Genomic DNA, 22,331 nt, shown 5'->3' on the forward strand with positions numbered 1-22,331 from the left:
TATAAAGCCCCTTGGGGACTTTAATTTTTAAGTCTGATAAATTAAGTCACCCCCTTGAAGTAGAACAGTTTTAGTACTATTCTGTGATGCTCAGCTGCTTCAGTTGTGTCTGACTTTTTGCAACCCTATGGACTGTAGCCAGCCAGACTTCTCTGTACCCAGGATTTCCCAGGCAAGAATAGTGGAGTGGGTTGCCATGCCCTCCTCCAGGAGATCTCCCTGACCCCAGGATTGAACCTGCATCTCCTGTGTCTCCTGCATTGCAGGTGGATTCTTTACCCACTGAACCACATGGGAAGCCACTGGTAATATTACGAATAACAATAAAACTAACAGCAGCAAAAATAACTATTAAAAGTAATAACAGCTTAATTCATTGTCCTTCTTGCCAAGAAGTTTGTTGTAACCAGAGTATTTGTTCCCTGATCTTGTGTAATTGAATTTCTACTTCTTCAGAGGCATTACCCATGTACAACAGGTAATATTTGTGATTGCATAAATAGCTCCTTTTTCAGCAAGTAATCAAGGGCTATGCAATTGTCCAAAACTATTTTAGCCAGTGGGGCTTCCCAGGTGGCTCAATGGGTAAAGAATCTGCCTGAGATGAGATGATGTGGGTTCAATTTTCTGCTCAGGAAGATCCCCTGGAGGACAGCATGGCAACCTACTCTGGTGTTCTTGCCTGGAGAATCCCATGGACAGAGGAGCCTAGTGGGCTACAGTCCATGGAGTTGCAAAGAATCATACATAACTGAAGTGACTGAGCATGCACACATGTATTTTAGACAGTGAGTGAAGTGACTGTTGTGGAACTGCTGTTGTTTTGGTTGTGGCATCAGCTAGCTTTCTTAGAATTAGGGAAAGATTTCCAATTATGTGTTCTTGGCACTTACTCTGACCCAAGGGAGAAAGGCTCTGTCAGTGGAGTCAAACCCAGAGTCATGTATGTCTCTGGGTTGTTTTTGTCTGATTTTGTGGCTCAGGATTGGAAAGGTAACAGCCATGGAGGCCAGTAAAATTTTAAGGGTCTGTAGATCCCACAGGGCTTCCCAGGTGGCTCCAGTGGTATGCCAATACAGGAGACATAAGAGGCATGGACTTGATTCCTGAGTCGGGAAGATCCCCTGGAGAAGGTCATGGCAACCCACTCCAGTATTCTTGTCTGGAGAATCCCATGGACAGAGGAGCTGGCAGGCTACAGTCCATGGGGTCGCAGAGTCATACATGACTGAAGCGACTTAGCATGCATGCATACATGTGGATCACACAAGCAGTTTTATTCTGGTTAACCTCCTTTGTGTCCCTTTCTTTACGCGAAGCTGGAGATAGAGTTCCTCATGGTTGAATATTAACCAGACAGAGAAATAAACCAGAGAGTCTCTAACGTCATGAACAAATCAGTTTTTAACATGACATCCAACAGTCTGAAAGGTTATCCCCTATCTCCCAACTCCTCACCACAGCCCCCCGCCCCCACCACCCACCCTGCTTAACAATGGCCTGAGAGACACAGGTGATGCCAGCTTTTCAGGTCAATGACAGAGTAAAGGAAAGAAAGGGAAGAACAAAGAGTTTTATGTTTAGCCAAAGTATGAAGTCTTGATCCAGAATCTTGGAAGGAAGTAGTCTACCTCAGTATCAAGTAGATCTATTCCTACTCAACTTTGTCTGGAGATCTCTACCTTCTCACAACACCCAATATCAGATGGAGACTTTTTCAGCTGTGAGATGTGTATCTAAGGTCCAAGTCCCTAAAGCTTGGTTACTATCTGAGTAGTGAGGAGGACCCAATATAGCCCCCTCTAAGGAGATTCAAGAGCAATCTTTGTTCTTAGTGATTGCAATGTTTGGAGATTTGTAGCTAGGTATTTGAGTAAACTAGAATAATTCAGGTAGACAATAGACCCTCAAGCACAATTAACAGGGTTAGAATCTAATACAGAGAAAGGTGTGATTATAATTTCTCTTTTCAAAACTGCCCCCATTTTTATCAAAGATAATGACAGCCAAACTAATTTATTTGCACTAAATGTATTTGTATAAGTGCAGCAAGAATAGTGACTGGCCATATAAGCTCTTTTAAGACTGCTTTAAGAACTTTTCATAAGGAATCTCAAATTGAGCTCTTAACAACCTCTCAAGACAGGAGGCCAAGTTCAAGTAGTTTCTTAAAGCTACCTGTTCATATCTGAGTCTATGCATGTCTCTGTCATATGCGATATTCCAGTAAAAGCATTGTTAACAAAGGCAGTATTTCTAATTTCCCTGGTTCAAGAACAGATTTTTATTGAATTCATGTAAATAAATAACTATACTGTTGTGAAAAGAATGCTCAAAATTTCCAAGCTTTGGAGGGATTAGGGAGAGGAATAAAAACAAATATTTTATCTTTGTCTGCTGCTGCTGCTGCTAAGTCGCTTCAGTCGTGTCTGACTCTGTGCGACCCCATAGACGGCAGCCCACCAGGCTCCCCCGTCCCTGGGATTCTCCAGGCAAGAACGCTGGAATGGGTTGCCATTTCCTTCTCCAATGCATGAGAGTGAAAAGTGAAAGTGAAGTCGCTCAATCGTGTCCGATTCCTAGCAACCCCATGGACTGCAGCCTACAAGGCTCCTCTGTCCAAGGGATTTTCCAGGCAAGAGTACTGGAGTGGGTTGCCATTGCCTTCTCCATTTATCTTTGTCTAGAAAGAAACAAAGTGAAAGTCTCAGTCTTGTCAGACTCTTTGTGACCCCATGGACAGTAACCCACCAGGCTCCTTTGTTCATGGAATTCTTCAAGGAGGAATACTGGAGTGGATTGCCATTCCCTTCTCCCGGAACTTTTCCTAATCCACGGATTGAACCTGGGTCTCCTGTATTGCAGGCAGATTTATTATCAACTGAGCCACAAGGGAAGCTGTTTATCTTTGTCTACATAATGTATATTTTACCAAATTGCCGTAAGTCATAGATGGCATAAAAGAAACGTTTTCCTTAAATATGTTTTTTTCTCATTAAACTTTTTTTAATGGGTCTCAAATTCTGTGACAGATTTTTGGTCAAGTTGTTTTCATTAAAAACTACTGATTTTAAAAACTAATAACTTAAACTGCCACACACAAAACATATGGTCCACAAAAACATTCTCATTTCCTTCTGAAGGTTTTATGATGCATTGTTACCAGTCTTTTACTATTAAATTTAAATGTCCAATTGAGACAAACAGTTCTGAGACTGTTCTTCCACCACTGATTAAGACTGGGGTGGCAGGTGTTGGGGATAATATTCATTTAGCCTTCTGAGCTTTCTGGGCAGACTTGGTGACCTTGCCAGCTCCAGCTGCCTTCTTGTCCACTGCCTTGTTGACACCCACAGCGACTGTCTGTCTCATGTCACGCACAGCAAAACGGCCCAGGGGAGGATAATCAGAGAAGCTCTCGACACACATGGGCTTGCCAGGAACCATATCAACAATGGCAGCGTCACCAGATTTCAAGAATTTAGGGTCATCTTCCAGCTTTTTCCCAGAACGACGATCAATCTTATCCTTCAGCTCAGCAAACTTGCAAGCGATGTGAGCTGTGTGACAATCCAGCACAGGTGCATATCCAGCACTGATTTGGCCTGGATGGTTCAAAATAATCACCTGAGCTGTGAAGCCAGCAGCTTCCATGGGTGGATCATTTTTGCTGTCTCCAGCCACATTGCCACAATGGACATCTTTGATAGACACGTTCTTGACATTGAAGCCCACATTGTCCCCAGGAAGGGCTTCACTCAACGCTTCGTGGTGCATTTCTACAGACTTCACTTCAGTTGTTACATTGACTGGAGGAAAGGTAACCACCATGCCAGGTTTGAGAACACCAGTCTCCACACGACCCACAGGGACAGTACCAATACCACCAATTTTGTAGACATCCTGGAGAGGCAAACGCAAGGGTTTGTCAGTTGGGCAAGTTGGTGGCAGGATGCAATCCAGAGCTTCAAGCAGGGTGGTTCCACTGGCATTGCCGTCCTTACGGGTGACTTTCCATCCCTTGAACAATGGCATGTTAGCACTTGGCTCCAGCATGTTGTCACTATTCCAGCCAGAAATTGGCACAAATGCTACTGTTTCAGGGTTGTAGCCAATTTTCTTAATGTAGGTGCTGACTTCCTTAACAATTTCCTCGTATCTCTTCTGGTTACAGGGTGGCTCAGTGGAATCCATTTTGTTAACTCCAACAATTAGTTGTTTCACACCCAGAGTGTAAGCCAGAAGGGCGTGCTCGCGGGTCTGCCCGTTCTTGGAGATACCGGCTTCAAATTCACCAACACCAGCAGCAACAATCAGGACAGCACAGTCAGCCTGGGATGTGCCTGTAATCATGATTTTGATGAAGTCTCTGTGTCCGGGGCATCAATAATGGTAACATAGTACTTGCTGGTCTCAAATTTCCACAGGGAGATATCAATGGTGATACCACGCTCACTTTCTGCTTTCAGTTTGTCCAAGACCCAGGCATATTTGAAGGAGCCCTTTCCCATCTCGGCAGCCTCCTTCTCGAACTTCTCAATTGTTCTCTTGTCGATCCCGCCACATTTGTAGATCAGATGGCCAGTCGTGGTAGACTTCCCTGAATCTACGTGCCCAATGACAACAATGTTGATGTGGGTCTTCTCCTTTCCCATTTTGGCTTAGGTTTAACGGGGGTTTTCACGACACCTGTATTCTGGCGGCAAACCCGTTGTGAAAAAAAAAAGCTCCTTAAATATTAAATACAAAAAAAATAAAACTTTAAGGAACCAGCATGGTTTCAAACAAAAGTCATAAAAATTATAACCATCCTCCTCAGTTAATTTAGTTCCATGTAATTAATACTTGTTCTACTCGAATTCAGTTTTTCCATTAGTTCTGGAAGTTCTTAGTTCAGTTTTAGGACCTGAAAGCTATCAAAAGCCTATTCTTGTCAAAAGTCCTTTCCTTAAATTTCCTTGACAATGAAATACTTTTGCAGGATTATTTTTGTAAAAGCACCAGAATAAAACAATACCTGTCTATAAATGACAAAAGACTAAAAATGGCAATGGTTAAAGATCTAATGAGAGTTCATTATATTGCAAGTGGCAAGGGAAGTTGGTTATTTCTGTGATACACATTTAAGATAGTAACTAGAATTATGACTGGTAACATCACACCAGGACTTATCAGAATTTTAAGAATTTTTATACTATTTATAGAAGATGTATATTAATAACATTCACTCATTTTTCATAGAAAAATTTCTTGGGATAGCATAAAACCTTTACTAACACATCAAATATCTCTTATTTCTCTGTAAAAGTAGCAAAAAGTGGATAAACCTGTGTTCAATATTGAGTTGAACACAGTGTTTATCTTATTGGAAATTATTTAGATATTCAATGAATTGAACTGAAGATTTAACTTGGACTTAAAACATTAAAATACATTATTATTCATTATTATGGTAAAAGCCTCATATTTAAAACACTCTATTTCTACTTCTGTGTACTCTATGATGTGCTCATCCCCTAAGTTTAGTTTCCATTTGTTACGATTCAGTTGACCCAATTACCTGGCCCCCACCTCTTCCCATCTGGTACTCACTACTTTGTTCTCTATATCTAGGTGTTTGTCATGATTTCATTTGGTTTGTTCATTTATTTTGCTTGTTTCTCTGCTTTTTATATTCCCTGTAAGTGAAAGTCAATGGTTTTTGTCTTTCTTTTTCTGCCTTATTTCTTTTAGCATCTATATTGTTGCAAATGGCAAGATTCCATCCTTTTAATGGCTAACTAGTATAGATAAGAGAGCCTTCTTAAGTGACCAATGCAAAGAAATAGAGGTAGACAATAGAATGGGAAAGACTAGAGGTCTCTTCAAGAAAATTGGATTTACCAAAGAAACATTTCATGCAAAGATAGGCACAATAAAGGTCAAAAATGGCAAGGACTTAACAGAAGCAGAAGAGATTAAGAAAAGGTGGCAAAAATACACAGAAGTGTACAAACAAGCTCTTAATGACCCAGTTAACCACAATAATGTGGTCACTCACCTAGAGCCAGACATCCTGGAGTGTGAAGTCAAGTGGGCCTTAGCAAGCATTACTATGGACACAGCTGGTGGAGGTGATGGAATTCCAGTTGAGCTATTTCAAGTCTTAAAAGATGATGCTGTTAAAATGCTGCACTCAATATGCCAGCAAATTTGGAAAACTCAGGACTGGAAAAGATCAGTTTTCATTCCAATCCCAAAGAAAACCAATGCCAAAGAATGTTTAAATTAACATAAAATTGTACTCATTTACCATGCCAGCAAGATTTTGCTCAAAATCCTTCAAAGTAGGCTTCAGCAGTATGTGAACCAAGAACTTCCAGATGTACAGACTGGAAAAGGCAGGGATTTAGAAAAGGCAGGGAACCAGAGATCAGATTGTCAACATACACTAGATCATAGAAAAAGCAAGGGAATTCCAAAAAACAACAACAAACAAAATCTACTTCTGCTTCATTAACTATGCTAAAGTCCTAGACTGTGTGGATCACAACAAGCTGTGTAATATTCTTAAAGAGATGGGCATACCAGACCACCTTGCCTGCCTCCTGAGAAACCTGTATGCAGGTCAAGAAGCAACAGTTAGAACTGGACATAAAACAATGGACTGATTCAAAATTGGGAAGGAGTACATCAAGGCTGTATATTGTCACCCTGCTTATTTAACTTACATGTAGAGTACATGTGAAATGCTGGGCTAGATGAATCACAAGCTGCAGTCAAGATTGCCAGGAGAAATATCAACAACCTCAGATATGCAGATGATACCACTTTAATGGCAGAAAATGAGGAGGAACTAAAGAGCCTCTTGATGAAGAAGAAAGAGGAGAGTGAAAAAGTTGGTTTCAAATTCAACATTCCAAGTTAAGATCATGGCATCTGGTCCTATCATTTCATGGCAAATAGATTAGAAAAACGTGCAACAGTGTCAGATTTCATTTTCTTCAGCTCTAAAATCAATGAAGACAGTGACTGCAACCACAAAATTAAAAGACACTTGCTTCTTGGAAGAATAGCTGTGTCAAACCTAGGCAGTGTTTTAAAAAGCAGAGATGTCACTTTGCTGACAAAGTTCCATTAAAGTCAAAGCTATGGTTTTTCCAGTAGTCATGTATAGATGTGAGAGTTGGACCATAAAGAAGGCTTAACACCAAAGAATTTATGTTTTTCAACTATGGTGCTGGAGGAGACTCTTAAGAGTCCCTTGGACAGCAAGGAGATCAAACCAGACAATCCTATAGAAAATCACTCCTGAATATTCATTGGAAGGGCTGATGCTGAAGCTGAAGCTCCAGTACTTTGGCCACCTGATACAAAGAACTGACTCATTGGAAAAGACCCTGATGCTTGGTAAAATTGAGGGCAAGAGGAGATGGGGGTGACAGAAGGATGAAATGGTTGGATGGCATCACTGACTCAATGGACATGAGTTTGAGGAAACAGAGATAATGACGGACAGAGAAGCCTGATGTGCTGCAGTTCATGGAGTCACAAGGAATCAGACACAACTTAGCAATTGAACAACAAGTATTCCATTGTATATATACCACATCATCTTTATCTGTTCATCTGTTAATGGTAACTTGAGCTTTCCCCCCTATTTTGGCTGTTGTAAATAATGCCATGATGAACATAGGGGTCCATATATCTTCTTGAATTAATGTTTTTGTATTCTTCATATAAATACCTCAAAGTGGAATAGATAGGTCATAGGGTCATCTTTTCTACTGATAATTTTTTGAGGACCCTCCATGGTTTTTTCCATAGTGGCTCACCCAATTTATAATCCCATCAACAGTATGTGGGGGCTCCCTTTAACCGCATCCTCTCTAGCATTCGTTATGTGCTGTCTTTTCAATAAAAACCATTCTAACAAGTGTGAGTTTATATTCATAGTGGTTTTGATTTATTTCCCTAATGTTAGCGATATTGAATATCTTTTCATGTGCCTGTTGGCCATCTGTATATCTTCTTTGGAAAAACATCTATTCAGATTCTCTGCCATTTTTTTTTTATCAAGTTGATTTTTTGTTTAATTGTGTGAGTTTAAAGAAAGCATTTTGGATATTAGCCAAAAAATATTGAATATATAGTTTGCAAACATCTTTACAAATTCAGTAGGTGGCTTTTTTGTTTTGATGACAGTTTCCTTCACTGTGCAAAAACTTTTAAGTTTGATGTAGTCCCACTTTATTTTTGCTTTTGTTTCCCTTGCCTTTGGAGTCAGAGCTACAAAACATTGCTAAAATTGAAATCATAAGGTTGCGTCCTATGTTTTCTTCTATAAGTTTTATTGTTTTAGATCTTTCATTCAAATCTTTAATTTATTTTTATTTAATTTTTGTGTATGGTGTAAGATAGTGGTCTAGTTTCATTATTCTGCATTTGGCTGTCAAGTTTCCCTAACACCTATTTATTGGAGAGACAGTCCATTTCTCTTTGTATGTTCTTTGCTCCTTTGTTGTTGAATAATTGTCCATATATGTGTGGGTTTATTTCTGGGCTCTCAGTTCTGTTCCATTAATCTATGTGTCCCATTTTGTACCAGGACCATAAGGTTTTGATTATTATAACTGTTAGTATACTTTGGAATTGGGCACTGTGATACCTGCAGGTTTGTCCTTCTTTCTCAAGATTGTTTTGGCTATTTAGGGGTTTTGGTGATTCCATAGAAATTTTGGAATCATTTATTTTAGTTCTGTGAAATACGCCTTCAGCATCAATAGGGATAGATATTGCATAGGGTCTGTACATTGCTTTGGGTAGTTTGGAACTTTTTTTAAAGTAAGATTCATTTAAAAAATAGTTTATTTATTTATATCTGTTCTGGGTATTCATTGCTGCATGGGCTTTTCTCTAGTTTCAGGAAATGGGAATTACTCTCTAGTTGCAGTGTGTGGACTTATTGTGGTGGCTTCTCTTGTTGTGGAGCATGGGCTCTAGGATGTGCAGGCTTCAGTGGTTAGAGCATGTGGCCTCAGCAGTTGTAGAGCAAAGGCTCTGGAGCAGAGACTCAATAGTGGTGGTGCATGGGCTTAGTTGCATGCAGCATGTGGGATCTTCCTAACCCAGGGATTGAACCTGTGTCTCCTGCATTGGCAGATGGATTATCTACCTCTGCGCCACTAGGGAAGCCCCAATATGGATATTTTAAACAATATTAATTCTTTCAATCCATATGCATGGAATATCTTTCCATTTTTGTGTATCTTCTTCAATTTCTCATGTGGGTATCCCAACAGTATCTAGAGATTGTTTTTTCCTTAGGGATTTGTCTCCTTTGGGTCTTAATTCTGACTCAAAACATTAAAGTAATGTTAATCTTCAAAACAAAAAGGTAAGTGATTTAACTAGAAAAGTTGAGTTTGTTCAGAAAGAACAGAGAAATTGCAAATTGGGACATGCAAACTATGGCAAAGCATAAGCAAGTCCATAAAACAAAGGAAGGACACATTCTTTTACAGAGGAAAGGAGGAAGTTGAGAGGGCCTGTTTTGAATGAAAGTTCATTGGAGGACAGCAAGAGTTTGGGGTTGTGGTTACTTATTGACTGAGTTCTGTCAACTTATTATTGACTGGGCTTTTGTTGGGCAAGGAAAAAAAATCTTCTTGCTGGAATATGTAAAGTAAGCTGCAATGGATGGTACATATGTGAGAGCTCCCTCTTCAAGGCTTCCTGGCTTTATTTTAAGTGAAATTTTAAATCTTAGTCTGGTAAGATATTTTGATACAGAAGATATTTTTGAGTGATGCATTTAGGAAAGGAAGAATTCTCTTCTGTAGATTTGTGAATGTGTTCAGCTGAATGATTCACATGAGACTGCAACTTTAAGTTGCTCCTCACCTTTATTTTGCGTAAATGTAGTGCATTAAGAGATAGTTCTAGCCTAAGACACAAAAGACCCTGAATAGCCAGAAGCAGTCTTGAGAAAGAAAATCAGAGCTGGAGGAATCAGGATTCCTGGCTTTAAACTATACTACAAAGCTACAGTCATCAAATAGTATGCTACTGGCACAAAAATAGAAATACAGATCTTTGGAACGGGATAGGAAACAGAAATAAACCCATGCATCTATGGCCAATTAATTTGTGGCAGAGGAGGCATGACTATACAACATTGGAAAGACAGTCTCTTTAACACATGGTGCTGGGAAAACTGAACAGCTACATGTAAAAATATGAAATTAGATCATTCTTCAAGATCATACCCAAAAATAAACTCAAAATGACCTGAATATGAGTCCAGACACTATTAAAACTCCTAGAGGACAACACAGGCAGAACACCCTCTGACATAAATTGCAGCAATACCTTTTTGAGCTGTCTCCCAAAATAATGGAAACAAAAACAAATGGAACCTACTTAAATTCAAAAGCTTTCTCACAGCAAAAGAAACAATAAACAAAATGAAAAGACAACTCATAGATTGGGAGAAAATATTTGTAATTGATATGACTGACGAGGGTTTAGTCTCCAAAATTTACAAACAGTTCATGATGCTTAATGGCATCAAAACAAACAACCCGCTCAAAAAATGGTCAGAAGACCGAAATAAATATTTCTCCAAAGAAGACATACAGATGGCCAAGAGGCACATGAAAAGATGTTCAACATTGCTAATTATTAGAGAAATACAAATCAAACCTACAATGAGATACCACCTCACATCTACCAGAATGGCTATTATCAAAAAATTAACAAACAATAAATGCTGGAGAAGGTGTGGAGAGAAGGGAACTCACCAACACTGTTGATGGGAATGTAAGCTGGTATGGTCCCTGTGGAGAACAATATGGAGGTTCCTTAAAAAACTAAAAATAGAGCTACCATATGACCCTGCAGTCCCACTGCTGGGCATGTATCTGGAGAAAAGCATGGTTCTAGAGGATACATGCACCCCAATCTTTATTGCAGCACTGTTTACAATAGCCAAGACAGGGAAGCAACCTGAAGGTCCATCAACAGAAGAATGGATAAAGAAGACGCGTTACACGTATATAATGGAATATCATGCAGCCAATAAAAGAGTGAAATAAGCCATTTGTAGTAACATGGATGGACCTAGGGAGTGTCACAATGAGTGAGAAGGAGAAGTATCATATGAAATCCCTTATATGTGGAATCTAAAAAGAAATGATAGAAATCAACTTACAAGCAGAAAGAGATTCTCAGACTTAGAGAATGAACTTGTTGCTATAGGGAAGAATGGGAGGAAGAGATAGTTGGGGAGCTGGGATGAACATGTACACACTGCTGTGTTTAAAATGGATAGCCAACAAGAACCTACTGTATAGTACATGCAACTCTGCTCAAGGTTGTGTAATGACTGGGACTGGAGTGGGAGTTTGGGGAGAATTGATACATGTGTATGTGTGACTGTCTCTTAGCTGGTCCCCTGAAACTGTCACAACACTGTTTGTGATTTTCTATACTCCAACACAAAATAGAAAGTTTTTTTTTAAAAAAAAGAAAATTTTAAACTGAAAAAGAAGAGAGATTTCCAGCCTATATGAATAAAAGGTCTCACTTGAGCTGTGTTAAATGGGAATTTGCAAACTTTCAACCTACTTTAAACAAAACTGAGATGTGTTTTGCGCATTTCATTGAAGAATATTAATTTGCACTTTTATTTCCCTAAGGCCAGAACAAATGCATACTGTGTATCTTCTCATCCAAATAGGAAAATTTTCCTCAGGAAAGTTTTGGTTTGCTTGGTTATTAAGGCATCATTTTAAAGTGATCATGGATATTTGTCATCTAAAGCTTGAGACTAGTTTTAGATCAGGAGAATGTAGTCATATGTCTGCTGAAACCTGCTTGTACCAGTTCCTGAGAGCTAGATATGCCCAGGTCTTCCCAACTTTGTATCTTGTGATATTGCATAGACAGCTTGAAATTGGCAAAGGTGGGAATAGTTACACCATGGAAATCAGTGAATGCTGTAAATCAGAACTTTCCTCATCCCCCTACCACTCAGTTTATCAGACCATTACTGATAAAATCAGCTAAAAGGCACACAATACACTGTGAAAGCACCTTCAGCTTATTTCCTCCAACCTGCATCTTACAGAGCTTCCTACACATAATAACCATAATTTTTACAGAAAAGGGAGGTAAGGCCTTCTTTAAAACATTCTTGCTTTACAGGTGAGAGAATGGATGTTTAGAAAGGTTAGTCGATTTACTCAGCACCACACAATGTTTGGTTTCAAGGCTGGAGCTAGAGTCACCATTATGACTCTATTTGGGGCATGTGTATGTGTGTTCTCAGTAGTGTCTGACCCTGGGTGAGCCCATGAACTGTAGACCGCCAGGCCCCTTTTCCAGGCAAGAATACTGGAGTGGGTTGCCATTTCTTATTCCAGGGGATCTTCCCGACCTAGGGATCAAACCCACACTTCTTGCATCTCCTGATGGGCAGGTGTGCCAATCCACTGTTCACCTGGAAAGCCGTAACTACTTGGCAGGAAAACAGTGTTCTAATTACTCAGATTTGCAAGGTACCCCTACAGTTGTGTAGATTCAACTTGACTGTAGGATCCCAACAAAAGCTTTAAATATATTTGGGTCCAAAATCTGTATTCAAGCTATTTGCTATGGAAAATTGTAAACAAGCTGTTGCGATTTTTTTGTTTGTTTGTTTCATTGGCAATTTTAAGTCCTTTAAGAGCTGAAGAGCTCCAAGTTAATATTTTATCAGTGCTTGTGTACGCATACAGACTCAAACGTTCCTAAATGTTCCCTAAATGTCTCATGGATTTGTTTTTTAAACTCATGTGATTTATTGAATCTAATGATAAAAGAGAGCGATGAAGTTGATCTGATCATTGAACATCTTAATGTTTGAATGAATTATTTAAAAGATATAAAATATCTAAGACCAGGAAGACACATTTGTAAGTATATATAAAAGTAAAGACAAAATATAAACAAAGTACTCTCAGAATCTTGGACTCAGTATTAAAAATAATTTTGATAATAACATCAGGACAACTTAATTAGTGATTTGCAAATTGGTAATTATTGGATTTAATTGAGTGTCAGGACAGCCTATAACTTAATGCACCAACATTGTTAACACACTTCAGTGTTTCTGAGTATTTTACAGATTATGGAGACTCTTTTCAGCTTGATATGAGAATGTTAATTTTCATAACAGGGATATGGAAAGCATAGCATTAGTTGGGGGAAGGCTTCCTGAAGAGAGTTTTGTTCTTATCTCTGGATGAATTTGGGAAGCTGGTGTCTCCTACCCTTCCACAGTGAAGTTTTGAGATGCAAATGCTTCTAAGTATTTATCAGGGAAAACATTCACATTGTTCGCTGGCTTTACAAAGAATTCTATGAATCCCCTGAAGGTAAAGGTAAAGGAAAAGTCAATTAATTTTCATATGGTATCTTTTATGTGCAGCATTGTACCAGGCATTTAAATATCTGTTGCATTTATTTAGTCTTCACAGTTTGAAAAAATACTTTTACTATTACCTGCCTCTGATCTGTTTAACTTACCTTTGAGATCTGTTCCAGCAAGTTCTTAACCTCTTAAGCCTCAGAGCTATTGCTAGTGGATTCTATAGTTAATTGAATAAGTCAATGTATGAAATGATAAATTGTTAGTTTTATTTATTTTGCAAATCCTTATTATTCAGTTTGTTTCCTTAGATTTATCATTATTTACCCACAGTGTTCTATAGAATATTGACATCTTCTATTAGAAGCTTCCTTGGGCAAAAACTTACAATCAAAGAAAGAAGAGAAGCATTTATCTGTATATGAAGATAAAATATTATGTAAACTTTTTGCAACTGGCTTATGAAATGAGCATGTAGAATTCTATTTGTAAAAGGCCAGTTTTCCTTTTGGAGTGTTCAGATTTTGAGTTTCTTTTTTCCTTTTTTTTTTTGTGGGTGAAACATGTGGCTGTAGTTTTCCAACATTCATTTGAAGGCTTTTGTCTGGACACAAAAATCAGTGAAAACATATATTGTAGTTTAACTTGAAGTTTTCATCAAGTGAGCTGATGAGAAGGCAGGTGGTTACAATGAAGCAAGACAAGCCTTAGATTGCTGCAGGCAAGACTCACTATGAAATACAAGTGAGCAATATATGAACGCAGCAGAGGATTGCAAGGAGGGAATAATTTCATATTTCAACACAAAAGATTGCCTGGGATTTTTCCTATTCAAAAGGCGAAATATGACCTTCTGTCCTGGCTCATAAACAAATCTATTCAACAATTTTCAGCATGCCTGCTCTTTCCTACATTGTTGAAAATATATCCCACAGACTCCAGAGAACACAGCAAGCTTAAGCCAGACAAATACCCTAATTCCTCCCCATCCATTTGAGAAGAACCTGAGATCCCAAAGTTCTACTCTTGTTACTGAAGCAGTTTTCAAAACCCAACTGAAAACAACTGGATTTTTTTTTTTTTTTTTTACAAAAGAAATAAAAGTTGAACTTAATGAGATATGGGCACAAAAGTGGATTTTCATGCTCTAAATATTCCTGAGAAACTGTGAGGCAGAGAGTAGGAATATAAGTACCCATGGTGAATTGAGTTACATTTTAGAATGTCAAGCCATCGAATTCTTTGTGTGCTTAAATCCTTTTATAATGAATAAGTTAGGTGATTAGGGAAATATGCTCTCTTAATGATCTTTACAATCTTATTGACCTTTGGAGATTTATGGGTGCATCACCTTTGTTCATCTCAAGTGCTCAGTGGTAAAGAATTGCCTGTCAATGCAGGAGAATCAGGAGATGCAGGTTCTATCCCTGGGTTGGAAAGATCTCCCGGAGTAAGAAATGGCAACCCATTCCAGTATTCTTGCCTGGAAAAGTCTATGAACAGAGGAGCCTAACAGGCTAGTCCATGGAATTGCAAAGAGTCAGACAAGACTGAATGACTCAGAATGCACCTTGTTCTGTAGAAATTCTCATGTGATATGGCATAGGATAGTGTTTCAAGGCAAGAGCTTTGGAGCTAGAAAACCTGAACTCACATGTGGCTTTATCACTTAGTTGTGACACCTTGGGAAAATTTAGTAATTTGTAATTTGCTTGTGTCCTGGTTTCTTCATGGATAAAATTAGAATCATAACAGCAACTGCCTTTGTAAGGTTATTTGCCAGGATTGCATGAAGTAATGGATTTAAAGTTCCCAGCACAGGCCATTGCATCTAGGAAGCACTCTGCATGTTAGATCTTGTTACAAAGCTGTTCTATTAGTTACAGGAAGAAAGCAGTACCGAGACATGTCCTGGCATCCTGGTTCTGCCAAATGCTGTCCAAATTGTCAAGGCAATTAACCTCTTTGCTTTAGAATCCTCATCTGGCATGATGAAAGGATTTACTGGATATAGCTTATATGACCAATATGATTGTAGGGTGATAATCATTGATATTTACTGGTTTTTGTTATAAGCAATTCACACACTAATTTATTTAATTTTCATAACAACCCTATGAGATAAGGATTATTTTTTAATGCCTATTCTATAGATGAAGAAATTAAAATGTAGAGAAATTAGGTAATTTAGCATATAGCTAGTAAGTGGCAGAGCTGGGATTAAGTGGTTTAAAAAGTAGAATATATAATATGATCCCACTTGGGGGAAAAGAAATACACATATATAGAGTTGCCTTTTACATATCTAAACTGTTATATGTATACACACAAATACACATACATACACATGCACACACTGTTCAAAAGAAAATTTAAAGAGCTTCACTTGATATAAATATTTCATTGAGTGAGAAACATGTTCCTGGTGAACAGCGAGAATTTAAACCTGAAAGTGGTATGAAGCTCAGAGGCATGACATTATAACATGGCTTATAAAGAGAATAGTGAACAGAGATCATTGGAACAGGCTTTGGAAACAGAGATCCTTCTGTCTTCTTTGAGGTTGCACCCAAGTATTGCATTTTGGACCCTTGTTGACTATGAGGGCTACTTCTTTTAAGGGAGTCTTGCTCACAGTAGTAGATATAATGGGCATCTGAATTAAATTTACCCATTCCAGTGCATTTTAGTTCACTGATTCCTAAAATGTCTATGTTCACTCTTGCCATCTCCTGTTTGACCACTTCCTGTTTACCTTGATTCATGGACCTAACATTCCAGGTTCCCATGCAATGTTGTTCTTTACAGCATCAGACTTTACTTCCATCACCAGTCACATTAACAACTGGGTATTGTTTTTACTTTGACTCAACCTCTTCATTCTCTCTGGAGCTATTTCTCCACTCTTCTCCAGCATATTGGGCACCTACCAATCCGGGGAGTTCATCTTTCAGTGTCCTATCTTTTTGCCTTTTCATACTGTTCATGGGGTTCTCAAGACAAGAATACTGATGTGGTTTGCCATTCCCTTCTCCAGTGGACCACGTTTTGCCAGAACTCGCCACCCTGACCAATCCATCTTGGGTGGCTCTAGATGGCATGGCTCATAGCTTTACTGAGTTAGACAAGTCTGTGATCCTTGTGATCAGTTTGGTTAGTTTTCTGTGATTGTGGTTTTCGTTCTCTCTGTCCTCTGATGGATGATAAGAGGCTTGTGAAAGCTTCCTCATGGGAGGGACTGGCTGTGGGGGAATCTAGGTGTTGCTCTGATGGGCAGGGCCATGCTCAGTAAACCTTTAATCCAGTTTTCTGTTGATGGGTAGGGCTGTGTTCTCTCCCTGTAGATTGGTCTGAGGCCAAACTATGGTGGGAGTAATGGCAGTAATGGCGACCTCATCAAAAGGCTTTATGCCAATATGCATGGCTCCCAGGACTGTTGCATTCAGTGCCTGTGACCCCTCGGCAGGCCACTGTCGACCCATGACTGCAGGAGACCCTTGGACACTCACAGGCAAGTCTGGCTCAGTCTCCTGTGGGGTCACTGCTCCTTTCTCCTGGGTCATATACACAAGGTTTTGCTTGTGCCCTCCAACAGTCCATTTTCCCAGTCCTGTGGAAGTTCTCTAATCAAGTCTCACTGACCTTCATACCCCCTGGGGCTTCTCAGTTCCATAGCTGGATCCTCAGGTTGGGAAATCTGTTGTGGGCCCTAGAACTTTTGCAACAGTGTGAGAATTTCTTTGGTATAATTGTTCTCCAGTTTGTGGGTCATCTGCTTGGTGGCTCTATGGTGGGGCTAATGGTAACTTGTTCCAAGAGGGCTTATGCCACACACAGCGCCTCCCAGGTCTGCTAAAGGCCACTGCTGACCCATGCCTCCTCAGGATCACTGAAACACTCAAAGGCGTGTCTGGCTCAGTCTTTTGTGGGATCCCTGGGTCCTGGTGCACACAAGGTTTGTTTGAGCCCTCTGAGGGTCTCTGATGAGTATGGGGTTTGATTCTAAATGTGACTTTGTCCCTCCTACCATCTTCTTGGTGCTTCTTTTTTCTTTGCCCTTGGACTTGGGGTTTCTGTTTTTGGTGGGATCCAACATTCTCCTGTCCATGGCTGTTCAGCAACTGTTGCAGTTTTGGAGTCCTCACAAGAGACCTGATGCCAAGAGCCAATTCATTAGAAAAGACCCTGATGTTGGGAAAGGTTGAAGGCAGGGCGAGAAGGGGATGACAGAAGACAAGATGATTGGATGGCATCACTGACTCGATGGACATGAGTTTGAGCAAGCTCTCAGAGTTGGTGAGGGACAGGGAGGCCTGGCGTGTTGCAGTCTGTGGGGTCATGAAGAGTTGGACATGACTGAGTGACTGAAGAGATAAAGAGAATGAGGAAGTTGTTTACCTTTTACAATGATTTATTATTTCAATGGGGGTTTCAAGATAGCAGGGAATTGGTTAAAAGAGATTACTTTATATCAGGTTAGGAAGACAATTTAGGTTTTATTTATGACTATCAGGGACATTGATAAGGAATAACCTAAGTTAAATTTTACTTACATTCATGGAATAAGCAAGATTAAATTTTGTTTATGTGGCTTAACTCATTTTGTCTTCTCAGGGGTCTTCAAGCTTATTCTCCATTTTAACAATTCCCTCCTTTTGGTCATTCTCTCAGTGAGCTGTTACTGTTGAATATGACTTCAGGTAGTATTCAGGTAGTTGCTAGGACGGAGGGTTGTATAGTCACTATTAGCAAGGAGTGTTCTCCAGACTGTCAAAATGTTAAAAGGAAATATATCCAGGAGGTAACATCCAGGGCAACCTTACATTTCCTCATTTTGCTTGATGACATTTCTAACCCTTGTAATATTATAAATATATTACTTGAATAATGAATGTATTTTATCCATTAATAAATATATGGGTTGGATCAGATGAAATTTCAGACCCTACCTTTCAATAATGTTCTGTGATTCTTCATACTAAATAAACACAGCAGGAAGGAGATTTTGTGTAGTGAGGTGGACAGTGCCTTCCCCACCATTTGTCTCCAAGAAATTTCAGGGACGCACATATGTGGAGAGTGTCACCATTGCCTGGGCTGCCAGCACCAGGGGAACTGCTGATATATATGGAAGCTCTGCTGCTCCATTGTGACTAGTGCAACCCAAGGCTCGCTCTGTCTCCATTGTACTGGTTTCCAAGCAGCAGTGGAGTGACAGAAGGGCCTAAGGGATGCAGTCTGCATGGTGTGTTTGGGACCCTCATTATTCAGTGGCACACAATTCCTTTCCATGTGAATAGCAAGATATGATTATATTTAGATAATGTGAAAGTTTTTATTAAAATGACTGCTAACTAAAGTACTCAAGAAGATGGGGAGAAAGGAAACAGAGATTAACTGCTAGAGTCTGGTGCCATTAGAGTTAATGTTTGAGATGTTATCACTCTGAAACACCCAACAGACAAGTCAAGATTATGTGTAGGGCTCGGCAAATAAGAATACCAAATCTGTTCTCAAAATAATTGCATATGTGATATTAAAAAAATCAAAGTAACTGGGGGAAAAATCAGAAACTTCTTGTAATCTCTAAGATTTATTTTATAGTTTAGCACTAGTCTTGGTTTAAATGCATATGGGGTAATGTTCTCTTTATAGTATTTAGGGTTTCTAGAGGTCTTAAATGAGCCTTAGCATCATTACACCAAGTGACTAACATGAAGGAAAGGAGTTGGATTCAGTTTTCCTCTTTCTTTCCTCTTGCCTAATATGTAGGAAGCCAAAAATCAAGGAGCAAGTCACAGCAGTAAATTGCCATTTTAAAAGACAAAAGGAGTATGTGCTAGGAGAAACAGGCTTGCTCTAGAAGATCTAGATTATGAAAAAAGCTGGTGAAACACTCAACAAATGTTTAAGGATTAATAAATAATGGCAGGAATGGAATCCGTTAACTTTGTTGTAATTTGTACCTTGATGAATGATTTGCATGCATTTTGGAAGAAGAGACCCTGCTCAGCACTCCCCTGGTGTGCCCCAGGCCCCTGAGCTCCACTTATTTTCACTCCTTGGAGCAGCAGCTGAGTCAACGTCAGGAAGCATGAGAGTCTTGCTTGGAGAATGTCCTCTAGTCGCTGCATCCTAACCCCACCAGGAATTAGAAAGAATAAATTAAAAACTGCTTTAGAGGGAGATTTAAAGAATTGCCAGAGCCAAGCCAGTTAAGGTAAATGGACTTGCTCTGTCAATAATGACAAAAACTACTGCAATGATGTAAAGTAATTAGCTTCCAACTAATAAAAATAAATGGAAAAAAAAATAATAATGCCTGTGATTGCTTGTTTATTTCTTAAAGGAACTAAGCCCTAGCATGCCAGTATCAAGGCCCCAGATCTTGACATTGTAGATACAAGTGTTGAGGTCTCAGTCCTTGGTTGTTAGCAAGTCTCTGACACTCCCCCACCGTGAAAACACAGCTTCTGAAAATTTTGAAAAAATATCAGCAAATAACTCATTCACTCAGTATTTGTGGGTATTTTCTACATGCCAGGTAAACCAGTTTTCCCTAATAAAAGATAAGGAAAAATAAGTGAGATTAATCTGTCTCCAAATATGGGGGGATGTACATCGTTCCTTCTCTTTAATTTTGAGAAGCATCTTTGACTGGACTTTTTAAAATGTGCCCAATTGATGCCTTCCTGATTAAAATATAAAGATAGGACAATTTTTCTAATTCTTGACTTTGATATAACACAAGAATCTCCAAGTCTCAAGTTTTTTTCAAGTATATGTTATTTATTGTGAATATATTGTGATTTTCTTCTAAGAAACTAAAAAATTCAGTGAATAAGTAAGTTTACCAGAAATGGGATGCTCTGCAGTTGGTTCACAAAGTAAGATTAATGACACCATGTAGTTGGTGATGACAAGGCCATGTGGAGCAGTCATGGGAGATTAGGTTGTAACCATCTGTTTTCCATGTGATGTCTTAATAAACACTGCCACCTACACTGAGGTGTTATTACACTCAACCTCCTGGGTATTTGTAGATCAGGGCACTTGGGCACAAGGAAGGAATTGTTGCATCTCCTTGAGTTTACCACACAGAACATTTGTGGCCTGTATTAAAACAGTAATCCCATTTTAAGGTTTTTATTTTTGCTTTTAATTGCAAACAACATTTGGTGAAGGGACACTAGGAATGGAAAGTTAGGATGAAAAGATAGCATAGAAAGAAGTAGAAGTGAGAATTCAGAAAAAATAAGGCAGAAAAATATCTCCAATCTTTGACAAAGAATTGAATAGAGAAAATCCTGGTTATGTATTATACTTAACATGAATGCTATAATAAAAATATAAGGAGCTTCTATGATTGTTTTCTAGTTAAAACTGTCTACTTATGACAAGCAATATATATATATATAAATTATTATCATATCATGTACTTATTCAATAAATATTCATGATATTTTATTTATGGGAACTTACCATATGCCAGGTAAACCAGTTTTTTCTAGTAAGAGATATCTTATTTCCTCTAAAAAACAAGTCATATATATATATTAGCTATATATATATATATATATATATATATATATACACAGATGCATATATATATATACACACATATATATATATATACACTTCTCAGCTCTTAATTCATATCATATGATTTTATTTGTTTTCATTGCTATTAATTTTATTATTTTTTAAATTGAAGTATAATGATTTATGTTTCAGGGGTACAGCAAAATGACTCAGTTTTGTAGATACTCACACACACGCACACACAAATATATATGTCCTCTTCAGATTCTTTTCCATTATAGGTCATTATCAGATGTTGGATATAATTTCCTATGCTATACAGTAGATCCTTATTTTTTTAATCTATTTTGCTTGTAACAGTGTGTATCTGTTCATCTCAAATCCCTGATTTATGCCTCCCCGCGTATCCCCTTTGGTAACCACAAATTTGTTTTCTGTATCTATGAATCTATTTTTGTTTTGTAAATAAGTTAATACGTACCATTTTTTTAGATTCCATGTATAAGTGATATCATATGATATTTGTCTTTCTCTGACTTGACTTAGCACCACAATGTCTAGATCCATTCCTGTTACTGCAAATGATGTTTCCTTAAATACAGAGAACATTATGATAGCTTTGGTTTAGCTGCAGATTAGAAGGGAAAAGCTCAGGGTGAAGAAAAGGAAAGGAGCTTACTAGAGGCAGAGCAGTAAGTGAGAGCAATAGACTGACAAAAGGAAGAGAAAAACAATTAAAATTGTCACAATAAAGAAAAAGAAGTCAATCGAGTCATTTAGTTGAGGGGTAATGATCTTGCATACTTCAAGGGTAGTAGTATTTTTTCAGTGCCCTTATTATAGCTGCAGCTTTTAACAATGACTTTTAAGTACCAGAGATATTATTATCTTTGTTTAGTAAGACAGGAAATGTTTAATAATTTTAGCAATATTTCCCACTAAAATTGTGAAGAAAAATTAAAAGCTTGACTCAAGATTATTTGCGAAATTTTCTTTTTGAGAAAAATGTTATCTTTGTGCAAGACAAGTGATTTTTTTATTATATAATAATTAATTATTGAAACAAACTCAAAAACTGTTCTTTTGTAGCCTGCCATTCTTCCAGATTAAATGACTTTTAGATGCCATAAATTCAGCTTTGATTTTGCTAGCACACAAAGGGCAGGTCTCTTTTTGGAACTTATTCCAGGAAAATTCTGTGCTTGTTAGATCCTTGTGAGGACAAAAAATATTACCTGTTATCCAGTAAATAAAGATTGTTACCTGCCATCAAGCCATCAGTCACTGCACCTGCCCCTAGGGGGAAAACCAAGATACTGGCCCTGGATAGTTAAGACACATGTCAAAGGAATACGTTCAGGGAGCCCAGACTCTTACATCTTCCCATAGAGAGAAAAGC

General features: G+C 38.5%; 1 pseudogene; it reads right to left on the bottom strand.

The window, feature by feature from the left end:
- Positions 1-3,218: 3,218 nt before the first annotated feature.
- On the bottom strand, positions 3,219-4,712 carry LOC110131534 (elongation factor 1-alpha 1 pseudogene; annotated as a pseudogene).
- Positions 4,713-22,331: the final 17,619 nt, after the last annotated feature.

Source organism: Odocoileus virginianus, chromosome 21, assembly GCF_023699985.2.
Source record: "Odocoileus virginianus isolate 20LAN1187 ecotype Illinois chromosome 21, Ovbor_1.2, whole genome shotgun sequence".
Lineage (NCBI taxonomy): Eukaryota > Metazoa > Chordata > Mammalia > Artiodactyla > Cervidae > Odocoileus > Odocoileus virginianus.